This window comes from Nelumbo lutea, chromosome 1 (assembly GCF_056320005.1).
Source record: "Nelumbo lutea isolate HS-2025 chromosome 1, American lotus-T2T, whole genome shotgun sequence".
Taxonomy (NCBI): domain Eukaryota; kingdom Viridiplantae; phylum Streptophyta; class Magnoliopsida; order Proteales; family Nelumbonaceae; genus Nelumbo; species Nelumbo lutea.
In genome coordinates, this window is record NC_142684.1 from 65,204,810 (window position 1) to 65,218,301 (window position 13,492).

Sequence of the window (13,492 nt, forward strand, 5' to 3'; positions counted from 1 at the left end):
AATTGGAAGAAATCTAATCCTTAACAAACCCTTAAGCGAAAATGGGAACATACAAGGCTACCATTTTCATTGGAACCTAAAACAAAAACATCAATCCTAATAGACATGCAACGGTTTCAACTTTCTACCATTAGGTGAAGTCACAGTGAAGACTTGGAGAGAGAGAGAGAGAGAGAGAACCCAAAGTTGATTCCGATGCTGAAGGAGCTGGGAAACACCCCTGCAACAAATTAAAACCCATTGTTACTTGGCTCTAAATTTAAACCAGTTAGCTTGACTAACATTGGCATCACCATATGTTGTAATATTGCTTTACTACATTACTCGCCATCTGGAAAAATTGATTAACAAAAAACAAGTAGGTCGATTATTCATGCATCAGTAGAAGGATATATCAAGTTCAAGGACTAGCCAAAAGGTAAAAAAGCCATTCCAAAATTATGTAAAAACATACTTTTGTATGTTTTAAATGGCTACAAGATAGATGAAGAAGAAACCTATATATTTCATATACGCAAGTGTCAATAGAAAGCTAGTACAATCTAACATGTGATGAAATTATGTAGTAACTAAAAAGAAACAAGCCTAAATGGAGACCCTGAATGGCTACAAGAAAATAAAAGAAAAATGAGAGTAGTATGGTTTGGAATGACTATTTTTGTTCCTTATAAAATAAAAAACAATCATTTCACATCAAAATTGGGTTGTTGAAAAGATTTTTTGCTCACCCACTTAATAAGATCAAGAATGATGTGAAGAGATTTTTTGCATTTTGATTCTAATTGGAATATCTTATTTTCCAATTTAGACAGGAGCTATTTTTTCAAGAAAATTCAGGGAAAAGAAGGCTTCTTTTTTTAAGTGAGGAATGCTTTTTCACGAATTTGTTTGATATTTTTTGCAATGGCTAAGATTAGTAGGGTCTATTTGGTTCGTAGTCGGAATCAGAATCAGAATGGTCCATTCCCATAGTCTATTTGGTCCAGACAGGAATGGGAATGAGAATTGAAACAGCAAGAATGAGATTTCATTTCCTAGGGAGGGGCATGGAATGGCCATTCCCTCAAATGGGGGAATGCCATTCCAGCAGGAATGGAAATGAGATTCCGATTCTGCCCAACCAAATAGTTGGAATTGGAATAGCTCAATCAAGAGTAAAAATGACAACGATCTGTACAACTAGTACCTAATTGGATTACATAGCTTGTTGTACATAGTTTTGTTTGTGGTAGATCCATTTCCATTCTTACATATTTATCAAAGGGATAGTTTTATGTACAATGCAATTTGTCAGATGACTTGTAGGAGGTAGGACTAAAAACCTTGAGCTGACTTGGATGTTTCATTTGTTTTCTAGCTGCAACTATAGCTTTTCAGTGGTTGAACTTCTTTAACAAGACATCAAAGATGTCTGCCAGGTGCTTACATGGTGGTCATGCAAAAGATTACTGGAGGTAAAAACTAACTACCTTTTCTGTATAGGCAATATTGCGGCATAGTAGGAAGAGACTTCGAACTGTAATTGAATCCGAACTATCTTTCCTAATGTCAAAAGAGTTCTAAGATGAAGTGGAATGCTTTGTTTGATCAAATGAAAAGCATATTGACTGAAGAGGGAAAACATTTTGGTGAGTCAAATAGAAAGCAATTGAATTACATTTTTATTTTAGTGATTTAAAAAGGGAATGCATGAGGTACTGATTTTAGGAGACTTAAGTTCTGATTCTCTCCACCTGTCCAGCAAATATACCTATAGCAGTTAAAGTATATCTTTCCCATTTGATGGCCGGAACCAAAATGTGGTGGGGCCCATTTATCATAGTTGAACCCTTTAATCAAACACAAATTCTCAATTTCTTCTCAGACTATCCATTATAAATTAGAAAACAGAGCTGACCTACAAGTGACACCTAATAGAAGAATTTCTACCAATTTCAAACATAAGAAAGGAATAAACTATAAACACCTTGACCTTGCGTTAGTGGCAATTTATGGATTTAATCCCTTGGCCTTTGCAACTCAATAAAATATTAAATACCCAAAGTATTTAATACATAACCAAAAAACTGAAACAATGACTCATGTGAGCTTGATTGGATTTCATGGTCGGCATACTCAGTAGCCAATGAGCTTGAGTAGGATTGTTCATTTGAAGAACATATTCTAGTGAGATTTCATTCATATCTCCAGTCCTTGGATGTGTCATGTTGCAGGAAGCTGACAGACAAGGGACTAAAAGCCATTGCTGAGATTTGTTGCAACTTGAGAAGCTTACATCTTATAGGATGCAGATTCATAACCGATGGGCTATTGCAAACCCTTTCAAAGCACTGTTGTAACCTAGAAGAGCTGGGACTAGAGGGATGCAACAACATAACAAACACTGGATTGACAAGTCTTGTTGATGGGTGTCATTCTATCAAGTTTTTAGATGTCAACAAATGCAGCGATGTTGGGGATGTTGGGGTCTCGAGTGTTTCCGGGGCTTGTTCTTCTTTGAGGACTGTAAAGTTGCTGGGTTGTTATAAAGTTGGAGATGAGTCCATATTTTCATTAGCCCAGTGCTGCGATTGTCACTTCTTGGATTGCCACTTCTTGTCAATGTCTAAAACACTTGCGCATGGATTGGTGTTTGAATCTCTCTGACACTTCTCTGAGTTGCATCTTATCACAGCGTAGAAATCTAGAGTCCCTGACATTAGGTGTTGTGAGGAAGTGAAAGATATGATTTTCTAGGGGTTGGAGAGTGGGAGATTTCAGTGAGGTTTGAACAACTCTAAAGATTTAAGTTGAGGTCATGCCCACGTATTACAAAAAGTAGGCTGCGATCAGGCAAGTTTGTATTTTCTAGAAAGCTGTAAAGTGAACTTTATGGGAAGCAAACATTGGATCATGTACTACAAAAGTATCCAAATGTATCTCTCTAGAACCAAGATCACAATGGTTCAATAGCCATTGAGACCTGTCCAAAGAAGCAAACCTTGGAAGGTGGGTACCTATTTTTGGACTTTTAGTAGTAGGGCAAACATTAGAAGATCAAAAAATTTTAGATATACCAAAGAAAAGATTGATAGCAGAAACGAATTGAAGTTTTCAGATATTGAATTAATAAATAGGGGAAAGCAAACAACAGAAACTTCAATTAAAACAAAGAAAGCAGTTGGATTGTATCTGAGAACAGAACGATATTGTTATGGTGGAGTAGAAGAAGAAGAAGAAAAGAAAGCGAAAGAAAAAGAAGAAAGAGGAGGGAAGAAAATATCTACGTTGAAGAGGAGCATGCACGTTGAGGAAATGGGGGTTTTCTTCGAAGAACCCCTATTATTTTGTCAATCGTGCGCCTCTTGGCACACGTATGATATATCTTAGACGAGCTTTTTGGGGATTTTCGGGCTTGCACAAGCTTTTTGGGCGGCTCATCTTCTCGACTTCTTGTCTTTTTTTGCCAAGCGGAAAAAACTCAAAAATTAGGATTTTAGACTCTGACAGGCCCAGAAGACGCCATTGAAAGATTTGCTAAACACAGCTTTAAACTAGTGTTTTCAACCTATGGCTGACCCGACCGATTGAATCTCTCAAACTGTCATCAGGTCAAGATTTTGGGTTCGATTTTAGTAAAACCTGATGGACGGTCAAAAACCATTTGACCCAAATAGTTGGACCTTTGACTTGTTCAACCTAGTGACTGGGTCTAGGGTTATAAACTAAATGTGTATGTAAACTTCGGAGGCCATAACTTTACACTCCGATGTTCAATTGAGGTGATTATTATTATTATTATTATTATTTTTTATTTTGGATTACTTTTGAGATCTATGTGTTGCAAGGCATCGTATTTTCACCAAAATACATTTTTTTGGCCTCAAATTGAAAATTTTAGTATTTTTATAAATAAAAAACTTAAAACTGAATTAAAAAATCTAAATTGAATATAAAATAATACATATATTACATGTAGAACATAATTATATATTATTTATAGATAAAATACATGTTTATACATACCTATACACATTATATATATATATATATATATATGTCTGGATTTCCGTATGACTGATGTGCTATGGTCTGAGTTGGTCAAATTGGAGACCCATGATCTAGATGCAAAAATGATTCGACCTCTAGGTCAGTTTTTAAAACATTGATTTAAATATGCATATTATAGATAATGGATACTTACATATTTTATTTTATATTATATCATCTATTATATATAGAAATAGGCCCGGTCTTATGTTTCAACTTTCAAGCTTGGAATCTAACTCGGCCTTAAGCCATAGCCCTTACCATAGGTGCAAAACCTGGTCATTATCACCCCTAGGCTTATTGTGAAAAATTCCCTATCCATCAAGGTTTCTCTATCTCCCCCCTTTCACTCTACCGCAAAAAGCCTGCAATGAACCCCACTTTCACTATAAATTTATGTGTTGGTAATGTGGCATGGCCTGACTTGTTTGACTTGAGCGATTGAACTGGTGACACCTGGAGGCAAAAACGGTTCAGCCTCTGGGTCAGTTTTTAAAACATTGAGGTAAACTACTTAAACCTCTCCTATAATTTGACCTGTAGGAAAAGCTCTCTTGACATTTGGTGTAAAATTATTATAATGCCTATATTAATTATTAAATCAATTTAATTAGCTTATCGCCATAGTGCCCAAGGCTCAATTGGACTAAGATTCACTCTGCTCAATCTAAATGTCTAATAACTCCTTTTGACTTCAAATTTACTTGCATCGCATGGGTTCCAACTAATTTATGTTAAATTCATAGAGATGTTTCCATTATATTGCGGGATCCCATCCTTATGCAATGTGTGCACAGTTTTTTGCTTGCAAAAAAATCCTATAACAGCATAGTTTGGGAAGAGTACAAATACAAATACCTTATATATGGCATTTCACATTACATATTTCTATTTTCACTCTTCCTAACCTGAGCCTTATTAGAGCAATTTTCAAAACAAGACAATCAAGCATATTATGAAACAATGCTTGGATTGTTTGTAATGCTATGGGTTATCTCACAAAAACTGCCTTTGTAAAACAGGGTAAAATATAAAATCCTTCTATGTCCTTTTTTATAAAACATATAAACTTTCCTTTTTTTATACACATTAATGCTTAATTTGAAAGTAGTACAAATACAAATGTATACAATGCAAATACATATGAAATAATACAAAATACAAGGTTTTGCACTCTATATATTTGATGGAGGGTGATTTGACCCGACCTCATCATAGAAGGACACGTGGACATGACTCAGCATAAGTGACAACTCAGCGCGACCAGTCCGCCAAGCTCGGTACCAGATGACACTCGGATTACCCCGAACTCTCTCCTAAGGGGGGAGTGCCCCGAGGTCCCTCCAGGTGAGGAGTCCCGAGCTCCTCCCAAGTAAAGGAGCCCCCGAGCTCCACCTCAAGAAGGGAACACCCCGAGCTAAGATTCTTCTAAGGAAGCGTCCCGAGCTAAGGTTTTCCCAAGATAGGAACCTCCCGAGCTTAAGGCACTTCAGGGTGAGCTCGGGAGCCTCCTAAGTTAGAATAAATTTATTCCTGCTCAAACCTAAGTAGGCCACCTCGGGTAGAAGCACCTCGATATGGCACGTGCAGCTCGGCTCAGGGTAGCTCGGTGCAAGGCAGCTTACGAAAAAACGACTTGGCGTATCACAGGAATATCTCATGTCTGACAACCGTACCTGCCAAACCTGGAGCCCTGCACCCACGTCTCTCGCTAGGCGGCGTCGTGCCTGCCAACCCTGAGAGGTGTCCCCCGCTTGGCTGGGCCATACTTTGTAATAGTTACCTGCACAGCCCTGGCAAGTAACGACTGCGGCAGAGAAACAGAGGCGGTTATGCCTGATTTGACAGGCCACCGCTATATAAGAGCTCTAGCCCCCAAAGAACAAAGGTAATTGCAAATTGTGCATCTCCACTCAGCTTATTTCTCTGCAACTCTCTCTTTCTCAGCTCTCCAGCAAGTTCTGACTTAAGCATCGGAGTGTTCCCGCCGGGAGAGCTCCCTAGGAATCCTTCACCTTCTTCCTCGCAGGTATCTTGTCCGGTGCCAGTTAGGAGTGCTCGGATCGTGCACCATCAATTGGCGTCGTCTGTGGGATCCGCTTCAAAAAGCCTTCTTCCACTAAACTCTTCAACTTCAGTATCCATGGCTTCCTCCAGCAACGCCGGGAGCAACTCAGGCGCAAACACTTCCCCTGAACCTCAGCTCCCTATAGTGTGTGTCAGACAGTTCACCCTTCCTCTCTCTGTGGATGGGGTCCCGATGCTGAACGTGCCTCAGATCGTGGCACCGGTGAGCGCTCCGCTCCCCTCCGCGGTAGGCACCACTTTCACTGAGTCCTCTCTTCCCCCAGTAGCTGGACCAAACCAGCTTGAAGATTTGATGCATTGCATGCGAGCCATACAAGCTCAAGTGCAACAAGTCCAACAGCTTCAGTTGTACTAGCAACAAGCTCTACACCATGTCTACCAGCAGCAGTTCCCCCTGTTGCCTCTGAACTAGCCGCCGATTCCACCACAACATCCAGCCTCGCAGTAGACTAAGCCTCGCCGCCGGAATGAACTCCCCTCTAGTCGGGGAGAGACCTTTCGGGCCCAAATCCTCCTAGGAGCTAGATCTTGTCCCATGGCAGGAGGGAGAATCCAGTCACACCCAGCTCTCCGCGTGTGGTCAGGTCGGGAGACTCTCAGCCTCCCAGACCCGCATCACCTCAGCTTTCCGAGTTCGTGGCCCCACTCGTTGAGAACCAATTCGAGGTCCTGGCCGTGAACTCCAAACAAGGACCGATCCACAGTCAACGTTAGCAGTCCGAGCCACTCCTTGCAAGAACCGTTCCTGACAACACAGAAGTGAGCGATACCAATGTAGAGCCCGCAAAGAAGTAACGGAGACATCGTCGAGCTCGTTGAACTGTGACACACCACCTGCCCGAACTCAAAGGAAAAGAAGAGGTAAGCTCGGGCGAAGTGAATACCACTCCGCTCCTCTCTGTACCATCCCCTCTGTCTCTTGAACTCTTGGCTGTCCCAATGCCCAAGGACTTCAAAGTACCTCCCCTGGACAAGTATGACGGATCATTCGACCCGAATGATCACGTGGATGCCTTTTAATCGCAGATGCACTTGGCAAGGGCAAGCGAGTCCTTCATGTGTGTGACCTTCTCTACCATCTTCAAAGGTGTAGCTCGCACATGGTACAGGAATCTCGTGCCCGGGACAATAAAAAGTTGGGCATAGTTGGTGCAGGTCTTCACCTCCCACTTCGTCACCAGCAAAATATGTCCGAGAACCCAAGAAAGTCTCCTCAGTATAGTCCAAAGGGAAGGGGAGTCTATCCACAGCTACATCAAGTGGTTTAATGACGCTTGTCTACAGATACCCGACCTGGACCCCGCAGTGTGACTCACAGCAGCCAAGAGAGGCATAACGCACAAGGAGTTCAAGTGGCATGTAGTTGTCAACCGGCCTAAGACTGTAACCGAGTTCCTCAAGCTCGCGGACCAGTTCATAGGGACGGAGGAGGAGATTAACCAGAAGAATGAAAGTTTGCCTGAAAAGAGGAAAAGAGAAGTTGAGTCCTCAACCCATGGGGACAGCAAGAAGAAGAAAGACCTAGCTCGGGGTGGAAGGCCAGGTCAGCCTTTCCGAGCTCCTCCAGCAGAAAGGACCGACTATACACCTATGAACACAAAACGGGCCGAGATCCCCATGGTGATCAAGGATGCCTCATACGTTAAGTGGCCGCCTCGGCTGAGAGGGGACCCGAGTGTTAGAAATAAAAATTTGTATTGTAATTTTCATAAAGATCACGGTCATAGTACCGAAAGTTGTAAGAACCTCCACGATGCGATAGAAGAACTCATCGTCGCGGATACTTAAGAAATTTTGTACAAAATGATGATAAAATAGGACGACAGGGGGAGCAAGGTAGAGATGCTCCCGAGTCCAGTAGCAGACAAGGCGAGCAGCGGCAGAAGCAGCCCCCTGAAGAGAGGCCAATTCGGGGGACCATACACATGATTACCGGAGGATCGATTGTCGTGGGCTGCACCTCGGTTGCAACTCGGGCCTCAGCTCGTGAGATCGAAAGGGAAGAGCAAAACCCCCCAAAGCGGCCAAGGACAGAGGAACTGTTCTTCTTCACCGAGGATGACGTGCGTGGAGTCCTCTACCCCCACGATGACGTGCTTGTCGTGAAGATAAGGATCAATGATTTCGAGGTGAAGCGTGTCCTCGTCGATTTCGATAGCTCAACAGACATCCTCTTCAAAGCCGCGTTTGACAAGCTTCAGCTCCACGAGAGCAACCTTGAGCCCGCAAGTACTCCCCTGGTGGGCTTCAGCAGAGAGGAAGTCAAGCCCTTGGGGAGAATCACTATACCTGTGGAGGTCGGCACATAGCCTAGCATAGTGAAGCTCAACCACAACTTTTTGGTGGTCGCAACTCCCTCCCCGTACAACGCCATAATAGGTCGGCCCATCATCCATGCTCTACGTGCGGTGGTCCCCACCTATTATTTGGCGATGAAGTTCCCCATAGACTTTGGAGTTGGGGTAGCATGAGGCGATCAGCTCGAGTCTCGCTAATGCTACGTCACCGCTCTCAAAGGAAAAGCCAAGGTGGCAAATGACCTCGAGCTGGAGTGACCTGCGGAGCATTACGAAGAGCAAGCTGCACCTACGAAAGAGACTGTTTCCGTGCCAACTTCAACAAAGGACCCAACTCGGACACTCCAAATTGGCGCTTCAGTCGAGGAGCCTCTATGATCTCAACTGGTAAGTTTCTTACTTAAAAATTTAGATGTTTTTGCATGGTTCGTGGCAGAGATGCCTGGAGTAGACTCTAGCATCATCACTCACAAATTGAACAATGATCTTGTAGTTAGGCCCGTTAGACAGAAGAAACGCAACCTAGCCCCAGAGCGTTGGAGAGTAGTTGACGAGAAGGTCGGGAAGCTCCTCGCAGCCGATTTTATCAGAGAAGTTCATTACCCGAGCTGGGTGGCCAACCCTGTTCTGGTAAAAAAGGCTAATGGTAAATGGCGCATGTGTGTCAATTATACCGACTTGAACTGGGCCTGCCCGAAGGACTGCTTCCCACTCCCCAAGATTGACCGTTTGGTGGATGCGACCTCAGGGCATGAGTTTCTAAGCTTCTTGGACGCTTATTCGGGCTACAACCAGATCAGAATGGACCCTGCTAATGAAGAAAAAATAGTCTTCGTAACCGACCTAGGCCTGTACTACTATAAGGTCATGCCCTTTGGGCTGAAAAATGCCAGGGCTACATTCCAAAGACTTGTAAACAAAATGTTTTGAGCCGTTGATCGACAAGAAAATAGAATGCTATGTAGACGACATGGTCGTCAAAACTCAGTTTTCAAGCAATTTAATAAAAGACTTACTTTCTGTCTTTGAAATCTTGCATAAATTTAACATGAAATTAAACCCGAACAAGTGCGTTTTCAGTGTCACCTCGGGTAAATTCCTAGGTTACATCGTCAACCAATGTGGCATTGAGGCTAACCCTGAAAAAATTAAGGCAATCTTAGATGTGAGACCACCCCAGAAATTGAAGGAGGTTCAGAGGTTGAATGGCCGCATAGCCGCCCTGAGCCGTTTCATGTCCAGATCGGCAGATCGCTGCCTGCCTTTCTTCAAGGCAATTAAAAACAAAGGCTTCGAATGGACCGAAGACTGTCAACTCGCTCTCGACGAGCTCAAAAAGCACCTCGTCCGCATCCCAACCATGACCCGACCCGAGGTGGGAGATACTTTGGAGCTATACCTCTCCGCAAGTGACGAGGTAGTCAGCTCGGTACTAATAAAAGAGGTAGATCGGGTCCAACGGCCTATCTACTATGTTAGCAAAGAGTTGCAGGGAGTAGAGACGAGGTATCCAGAGATCAAAAAGTTGGCGTATGCTCTAGTTGTTGCAGCTCGGAAGCTTCGTCCGTACTTCCAAGCTCATACTATCACTGTTCTTACCAATAAGCCTCTAAGGCAAGTCTTGCTCAAGCCCGAGGTCTCTGGTAGGTTGACGAAGTAGGCCATCGAGCTCAGCGAGTATGACATCCAGTACAAGCCGCGAACTGCCATCAAGGCCCAAGCCTTCGCCGACTTTATTGCAGAATGTACTTTTAGCACCAAAGTCCCCAAGCCAAACGAGCCCGAGCACCGCGAGGGAACAACCAGCGCGGCTTCTCTCCTAGTTAGATTAAACCCGAATTGGGATGAGGAGCCCTGGATCCTCCACGTGGACGGCTTGTCAAATCAACAGGGTAGCGGGGCTGGAATCGTTTTGTACGAGCCAAGCGGTGTGAAACTGGAGTATGCGTTACACTTAGAGTTCGCTACGTCCAACAATGAAGCGGAGTACAAGGCATTAATAGTCAGGCTAGCTCTAGCAAATGAAGTGAAAGCCAAGCACATCATCATCTGTAGTGACTCCCAATTCGTGGTCAACCAAGTCACAGGTGAATATGAAGCTCGCAAGCCAACCATGGTCGCCTACTTAGCCAAAGTAAGGGAGGCTTTGCTCAACTTCCAGTCCCACTTCATCAAGCAAATCTCGAGATCTGAGAATGTTGAGGCCGACGCCCTATCCCAGTTAGCTAGCACAAGTGATAATACCATGAGAACCGTGTACATAGAGAACTTGCCTCGGCCTAGCATTCTCGGGGGGGCAGAGGAGGTCAGACCTGTCGTACAAGCAGAGCCGAGCTGGATCGATCCGCTCACGAGCTTCCTGCTGCACGGGACCCTCCCTGCAGATCGTAATGCTACCAGAAGGGTAGAGCATCAGGTATCCAAATACGTCATGATAGACGAACAGTTGTACCAAAGATCTTACACGTTCCCCTACCTGCGTTGCTTGCGACCTTTCAAGGCTGAGCTCATGCTCCGCGAAACTCATGAGGGCTTGTGCGGTGGACACTTGGGGGTTAGGGCCCTTGCCTAGAAAGCCCTACGGCAGGGATACTATTGGCCAACATTGAAAGCAGATGTGATTGAGTTTGTCAAAAAGTGTGACAAATGTCAGAAGCACACCAACATCCACCACCAGCCCGCTGCCGACCTAAAGTACCTCACCAACCCATGGCCCTTTGCACAATGGGGGATTGATATACTTGGACCATTTCCACCAGCGATAGGACAGAGGAGGTTCTTAGTGGTAGCAGTTGATTTTTTCACTAAGTGGGTGGAGGCCGAACCTCTCACAATGACCACAACGTGGAATGCGCAGAAGTTCTTCTAGAAGAATATAGTTTGTCGTTTCAGACTACCCCGAGTACTCATCTCTGACAACGGCAAGCAGTTCGAGGACATTAAATTCCAGAACTAGTGCAAAGATATAGGAATATAACAAAATTTTACCTCGGTGGCGCACCCTCAAGCGAATGGTTAAGCGGAGGTCACAAACAGAGCCATTCTTCACGGACTTAAGGCACGCCTAGACCGAGCTAAGGGACTGTGGGTAGATGAGCTACCCGGTGTACTATGGGCTTATCAAACCACGGTGAAAACCGCAACAGGCGAGACCCCCTTTAACCTCACGTACGGCACCGAGGTAGTGATCCCCGCTGAAATCAAGGTCCCCACGTTACGCCTGGAAGCATACGGCGATGAGGCAAACAAGGACAAGCTACGCACCAACCTCGACCTACTTGATGAGGTACACGCGGCCTACCAGTAGAGAGTAGCTCGGTACTATAACACCAGGGTCAAGAAGCGGAACCTCCGTGTCGGAGACCTGGTTCTTCGTAAAGTCATGGTACCTGAGCCCAGTGTTGGTAAGCTCGGGCCAAATTGGGAAGGTCCCCACCGAGTAAAAAGAGTGCTTGGGGAAGAAACGTATGAGCTCGAAACCCTAAAAGGGAAGCAGATACCTCGAGCATTGAATATTGTCAACCTAAAGAAATATTACCTGTAATTACCGAACTCCAGAGGAGTAAACTATAAGTCACTCCCCCAGCCTAAGGGCTGAAATGTTGAGCTAAGGACCTCGGTGCCCTGTCGCCTCTTCGGCATGGGCGAACTCTAGAGGAGTGGACTATAAGTCGCTCCCCCAGCCTAAGGGCTAAAGCGCAAAGCTAACAAAAGACCTCGGCACTACATAGGACCTAGTCGCCTTGTTGGCATAGGATAAGTACTTTTAATGCCTAAGGTGCAGGCAGCTCGGGTGTGAACCCTATGATGCATAGCCCACCCTGGCATACAGTAGGTTGCGCCCGTTAAGGACGACCGATGTTTATCTAAGTGGCCCATGTGCAGACAGGTCGGGTATATACCCTACAATGTTGCTCACATCAGCGCAGATCATGCGAAGTTGCCCCTACTAAGTACTGGTTGACAATTCGGGGTGATGATGACCTAAGAATATCCACTTCAGTTACCCTTACTTGTTATCTAGCTCGGTAGCTTAACAATTCAGGGAAACCCAAGATTCCGATTAAAAAGGATAATTGCACAAGAAAGTTAATCGCACAACACTTAGCAAAAAGTATCTTTTCATTGCAAAGATGTATTTCACTACAAAAAGTTCATTACAAAAAGAGGAGAGAAGAAAAGGAAGCTGAGCTCACAAGCTTGGAGTACAAAAACTATTCGGGGCGCTCATCACCCTTGCTCGAAGCCTCAAATGGAGGAACCAGCCTTGTCGCCAGCACCAGCTTTGTTGTTGACACAGGCCTCTTCGTTGTCGAGTGACTCATCATCGCTCTCCGCTTCAGAGTCCGGCTCTCCAGCGGCATCAAGAGCCATCTCCTTGGTGATCCGCGAGGTAGTGATGGCACTCATATTAAGCTGTGGGAACTCGCGCTTGGTTAGCCACCTACTAAGCTTGAGTCCTTTACGGTAGCCCTTCGATCCGGCCTCGATTAGCTCCCCCTCGAACTCCTCCAAGCTCTTGTAATCCGCGACGACCTTAACCTTAGCATCCTCAATGGCCTTGAGAAGAATTTCAGTTCTCTCCTTGACATCGGCCTCGAGGTTCCCCACCTGACGCATCAGACCTGACTTCTCTGACATTAGCGACGCTATAAGTTCTTCCTGAGCTTGCGCCCGGTTCTCCAGTTGGCTAATCTTGTTGTGAGCTAAATCTAGCTTGGCATGAGCCTCGCGAGATGAATTCTCAACAGCTAGAACTTGCTTTAGGTGCTGATCAGACTGATAAGTCAGGGCGTGCACGACAGAGTTCACCTGCCAAGAACATAAATTAGCACCAGCAAAAATCACAAATACAGAAATCAAAGCGGAACAAGACTTACCACCATGCAGTGGGTAGCTGCCCAAGCCCTGCATTGAGAAGGGGTCAGCTTAGCCCAGCTCGCAACTTCCTCAGAGTACACAGCCCCTTTGCTCTTTTGGAGGCTGCATTGTGGAGACTGGATACTCCGAGTTGTCTCCCCGCTCCCCGAAGAAGCAACAGTTGCCGAAGGGGCAGGTCTCGAAGATGTATCAGGTAC